This window comes from Capsicum annuum, chromosome 1 (genome assembly GCF_002878395.1).
Source record: "Capsicum annuum cultivar UCD-10X-F1 chromosome 1, UCD10Xv1.1, whole genome shotgun sequence".
Taxonomy (NCBI): domain Eukaryota; kingdom Viridiplantae; phylum Streptophyta; class Magnoliopsida; order Solanales; family Solanaceae; genus Capsicum; species Capsicum annuum.
In genome coordinates, this window is record NC_061111.1 from 200,067,873 (window position 1) to 200,074,613 (window position 6,741).

Genomic DNA, 6,741 nt, shown 5'->3' on the forward strand with positions numbered 1-6,741 from the left:
TTTATTTTTTTGATAGTCAAGATTACTACTAGTATATATTAAAACAGTATAGGGAGGTGCCCGAGCGCATTATTACAAACAGAGTTGCTAGAAGTATTAGGTGCATAACTAACAACAGCAGAACACGTAGTGTGTCAAAAACCTGGGGAAGTGGATCTATTGTATGAACCAAAACGTTATATCGCTTCTCGTAATTAATGTGTCAAAATTTGCCAAACTATCTGCTGCCATGTTGAACTCCCTGTACATGTGGTAGATAGATCATGAAATAGCTTCAGAAGGGACCTGCAATTGTTAATTATATGTGAGTAGATTAGTAATGGATGGATCGAATAGAATATTGCTAAAAAGTAAACAAAAAAATAAGAGGATAAAGATTCCTAACTTAAACGCATGGCTTAAATGCTAAAATTAAGCCACACAACACAAAAATCAACTAAGAAAAACTTAAGAACAACTATAACAATCTATATCTAATCTAGTATAAAGAAAGGTCGTGTAGGTTGTGATATGACACCTCTATGACCTTCATACTTATTTATATTTTTTCTTCTTTTTTGACTTTTTCTCATTTTTCTTTTAATTATTTAATTTTATAACAATCATCTCCTTAATGGATATTAATCATATTTATATCTCTCAATTCTTTCATTTTCATAACCCTCAATTATTTATTATACAAATTTATGATACATCAAAATCACACTAACAAAAATTTATTTTAAGTTATATATAATGGTTACTCTATTTTTACTTCTCCATAGTTAGATTTTGAGCTAAAATTTATTAGTACTTATATGATCCTCATGAAATTTACAAGAACAAAGAAAACATCAAGAGGCTCCGAACAAATGATTTTTGAAGCTCTCAAAAGAGAAAATACATAATTATCCCCTGATTTTGTTCGAATTTTGCAAAAAGACACTTAAACTTTAACTTCGACCTATTACCCCACGATTCTTCTTTATTTCATTGCAAATACACTATTTTTTGCTGAATCTCAATCACAACAAAGTGAATACACGCACCAATTAGGTGCTGCCACGTGTCAAATATTTTTAACTTCATATTTTATTTATTTTTTAATAAATTTTTTCTTTTTATTTAATTTATCACCCCACCCCCATCCCACCCTCTCTTCCCCCTTACCCCATCCAGCAACTCCTCTCCCCATCCAACAGCTCCCCTCCACCCCCATTCAACAACCCCACCCCCCGTCCTACAATCCCTACCCCATCAGCATCTCCCCCTAACCTCCCCACTCCGTCGGCATGTCCATCCAGTTTTTTTCGTTCAAATCGCTTCAAAAAATAGTTTTATGATTGAATTGAGAGTATTATGATTGAATTGAGTTTTAAAGATAGTTAAATGATATGATTTAATTGAAAAATAAAGCTTTAATGATATGATTTTTTTTTAAAAAAAAAATTAAATGGAGGAGCTTTAATGGTGACATTGTGTTGAAGAGCTTTAATGGTGTTGAAGAAGAAATGGTGATAGTTAAATGATATGATTTTGGAGCTTTAATGATATGATTTAAAAAAAAAAGATTCAATGGAGGAGCTTTAATGGTGACATTGTGTTGAAGAAGAAAGGTGGCATTTATGGTGATGATGATGTTGTTGTTGTTGCTGTAATTGATGTTGTTGTTGTTGTAATTGATGTTGTTGAGTTATGGTGATGCTGAAGAAGTTGGGGAAGAAGACAATGGTGGATGGGGGGTTGCGGAGGGATGGGGATGGGGATGGGGGTGGGGGGTTGGAGGGTATGAAATATTTTAAAAAATAAATAAATGTTATTTTAAAAAAAAAAGAATATAAATTATATATCAATTATTTTACACGTGACAGCTTTTAATTGGTCAAAAAAATTAAATTTGAGCCCTTTCACGCACCTGTAGCGCGTGTATACACGTAGAGAGTCAGAATAGTGTATTTGCAACGAAATAAAGAAGAATCGTGGAATAATAGGTCAAAATTAAAGTTTAAGTGTCTTTTTGTAAAACTCGAACAAAATCAGAGGGGTAATTATGTATTTTCTCCTCTCAAAATAAGTTAGATGAAATCACCATCATGTCCCATCAGGTAGGCTTTGAATTGAATTTTATAAGTTTCACCACCCTTTATATTAGATAAATCTAATTTACAAAGTAATAAGTGTGTTTACCGTTATAAGAAGTTTAACGTTAGAAGATTGTCTTATTGCATTGTATTTGTGGCGCAGATACATCTTTTCATATAATTTCGTTTCAATTCTTGTGTGTTTATTCTTCGTGAGATTAATTGTGAAGAGACATTTGAGGTAATCGTGAGTTTTTAAAGGAGTGCTTTGATGAACTTTATCAGCTCTGGTCAATGAAAATCGTCATTGGGCTCGTGTTAGGATATTTTCTCTTCATCTACATGGGGAGAACAAAAGGATCGCCTCAGGACTTTGTTTCAACCACTACAAGAATATCAACTTTAGGCCAAGTTCTTCAAGCATAAATTTAACTATCCTCAGTGACATTCTTGAGCATTTTATATTTGGACGATTTGTACTATCCAACTTAAGAAGACAGGAAAGAAAAACAAATTTAATTTTTTTCTTTTTTTGTGGATGGTATGGACTGCATACACTTTACCGTCTCCAGACTCCATTTTGTGGGAATACAGTGGATATGTGGTTGTAGTTTTTATGGATGGAGGAATGTCAATAGAGTTTATAGAAGCTCAAGACCTATTTGACCAACATACTAGTGCTAATATTTTGGAGTATTCATGGTGCTTTGTGATGCTTTAAGGGTGGGATTAGGATATGTCCACATATAGAATGGTTGGATAGTAGCTTATGTTCTAAAGAAGCTAAATAAACAGAAGCAGAACTATTCCGCTCGTAACTTGAAGTTAGTTGTAATGATATTGCTCCAGATATTTAGATGCGTTAATTATACAATGAAACTAGCGAGATTTTATACACTACAAGAGCCTATTATTAATTTTCCAGTGGCAGATTTGATTCTTCAATTTACACCAGTGGATGAAACTACTCAACGACTGTAAAGAATTTTATGATTCGGTGTGATTTGGGAAAATGGCGATGCTAGAGTAGATGCATTAAGAAGGCAATCCATGGGTTATTTGGCATATAGCTCTTTCGAAGACACTTTTGACCTAATCAGAGACTCAAAAGCACAGCTATCAAGTTCAATGTGGGGATATGATTGATGATGATAGGGATGGTATCCTCTGAATAGGTAAGGTAACCAATTATGTGTTCTAGACATAGATTAGTTGCGGCATGATGTTCTAGAAGCAATCCAACACTATGGCACCACTATAATTAGGCCTGTTATCTTCCACAATACGGGTACGTAGAATCTGTATAATAAAATAACAACTTCAACTCGAGTTCAAGTATGAACAAGAGCACAATGAAGTAGAAAAAATACTCTCAACACAAGATCAAAATGATATTTACAAGAGGTGTATTTTATATTTTAGAAATATAGATGAAACAGAAATTGTTAAGGTCAAGTCGTCCGAATTCACGAACTTTCCTTAAGGAATATTTCCCCTCACTGTACCCGAGGTTATGGAATCTTCCTCCCAGGATAAAATGGCCTTCAATCCGACTATAGTGGTACCTCAAATAGGTGGATTCTTCGAACACACTCATGATTTGAATGATCACACTTAGAGTATTTTTAAAAAGAAGAAGAAGCTTGTAATTCTGAAAAAATTTTCTGTGTCCTAAACATGTGGATGAAATCAGGTTTATATAGCCACAAGATGCCCCTTTGAAAAGATGGCAATGGTTCAATCTTAAAGGTGTGTCTATTCTAAAAAATTACATGGCTGCAGTATTTTTTTAGTGCTGAACCAGTGTGCAGTATTTTACTGCAACAGTGCACCTTTTCACGAAACAGTGGCACTATTTCGATGAAATATTGCAGCAATTCATGAAGCAGTGTACCAATTCACTTGAACCAGCACCTGTTCCTGCGTTTCTGCATGCATTAGAAAATGTTTCAACATTCCGCGAGGAAACATCACAACTGTTCGCTGAAATAGTGTAAACAATGGCATCTGTATGCATGTATGGAGTCAAAAACATTGTGCAGAAAAATTCTACTGTGTTTTCCTTTGGCATTCTTCGGAATTCAAATAAAATTTGTCTAAAAAATAGATCTCATCGATATCATTTGACAAATCCGAATCCGAAGCCGAAGCCGAGCCGAGCGAGCGACGACGACGGTGCGAGGCATCTCTTATTTCTTGCCTCACTTTCCATGTGGATTAAGTATTCATTATTATAAATACTCCAAAGTTCCATTCTCTCACCAATGTGGGAGAATTAGTGAACTTTCCAATTTAGGAGTACACCTTCTAAATTGGTGTCTCCTTCTTCCACTATTTTTTTCCTTTCCATTTTTGCATTCACACCTTTTCATTACTATGAACCCAACAATCCCCCACATGAATGGGGAATGACTATTTTTTTCATAAAAGTATTATGGACAAGTATGTGATCATCAAGTAAAGGCTGATTGCATCTGGATAAGTGGGTTTCCCTTTGAACTTTCCGTAGTGAACATGCATCGGATGCACTTGGTCAATCAGTAGATTTTATATCTTTGAACCATCGAGCTTTAATGTACACCTAGATAACACATGTCACATAACCAGCCTTTTACCGTTTATGGTTCTTACGGTTTTGTTCTTTTCAGCCATGAACACGTCCCGGTTTTCATGAGAGCTTAGAGAATAGGCCTTTACTAACATTCTCTTTGAACCGTCTTCCACTTATCCCACACTTAGGTGATTTCTAAACGTTCAATCCTATAGATTAAACTATTTGATCAAATCTGCCAAATTTAGATAATCATTAAAAGACTTTTCACCTTAAGTCTTATCCTTGTTTACTATACATTGTCTACATCATGAGAATGGGTTGGGTAATTGACAATGTTGAACCTGTCAGACACAACTTTGTTTGATCTCCTTGAACCTAGCTCTTAGGATCTCCAGTCTGCTAGGTAGAGTTACCGCCATGCTGACTTGTCCTAGGCCTTAAACCCATTCCCTTGGATATCTTTTCTACTCCTTCTCTAGATAGGCCTTTTGTAAGTGGATCCGATACATTATCCTTTGACTTTACATAGTCTACAGTGATAATTCCACTAGAGAGAAGTTCTATAACAGTATTATGTCTTCGTCTTATATGATGAGATTTTACCGTTATACATCATGCTCGCTGCCCTACCTATTGCCGCTTGGCTATCACAGTGTATACATACTGGTGCCACTGGCTTGGGCCAATATGAAATATCTTCGAAGAAATTCCGGAGCCATTCTGCTTCTTCAATGGCTTTATCTAATGCGATAAATTTAAATTCCATTGTAGAACGAGCAATACAAGTCTGTTTGGATGATTTCCAAGAGACTGCTCCTCCACCGATAGTAAATACATATCCACTAGTGGATTTTACTTCGTTTGATCCGGTGATCCAATTTGCATCACTATATCCTTCAAGTACCGCAGGATATTTATTATAATGAAAAGCATAATTTTGAGTGTATTTAAGATACCCAAAAAATCTTTTCATTGCCATCCAATGAGTTTTGTTGGGATTACTCGTGTACCGACTCAATTTATTGATAACGCATGCTATGTCTGGTCGTGTACAGTTCATTATATACATTAAACATCTCAATACTCTTGCGTACTCCAATTGCAAGTCACTTTCACCTTTATTTTTTTGAAGTGCAAAGCTCGCATCCAATGGAGTCTTGGCAATATCGAATTCCATATACTTGAACTTGTCAAGTACCTTTTCGATATAATGAGACTGTGACAATGCCAACCCTTTTGGAGTTCGATGGATTCTTATACCTAAGATCACATCTGCAACTCCAAGGTCCTTCATATCAAACTTGCTCTCGAGCATTCGTTTTGTTGCATTTATGTCAGAAATGTCTCTACTAATGATCAACATATCATCCACATAAAAACATACAATGACTTGGTGATTTGGAGTGTCTTTAATATAAACACATTTATAACATTCATTTATTTTGAATCCGTTTGCCAACATGGTTTGGTCAAACTTCGCATGCCATTATTTTGGTGCTTGCTTTAGTTCATATAATGACTTGATAAGTTTACACACCTTGTTTTTCTTTCCTGGAACCACAAAACCCTCAGGTTGTTCCATGTAAATTTCTTCCTCCAAATCTCCATTTAGAATTGCAGTTTTCATATACATTTGATGAATCTGAAGATCATATATCGCTGCCAAGGCAATTAACATTCGAATCGAGGTTATCCTTCTTACTGGCGAGTATGTATCAAAGTAATCAAGGCCTTCCTTTTGTTGAAGCCTTCTACTACAAGTCTTGCCTTGTATTTGTCAATAGGACCATCCGCCTTCATTTTCCTTTTGAAGATCCATTTAGAACCTAAAGATTTATTTCCGGGAGAAAGGTCAACCAATTCCCATGTATACTTGCTTAAGATTGAATTTATCTCACTATTGACTGTCTTTTTCCAAAAGGATGAGTCTGACGAAGACATCGCTTCTTTAAATGTTTGAGGCTCATTTTCTAAGAGAAATATTACAAAATCCGACCCAAACGAAGTTGACATTCTTCAATGTGTACTACGTCTTGAATTTTCTTCATTATGTACATTGTCACTTGGTTCATCTCGAGGCTGTTTAGATCCTCCTCTAGACTGTTCATGTCTAATTTTATACAGGTA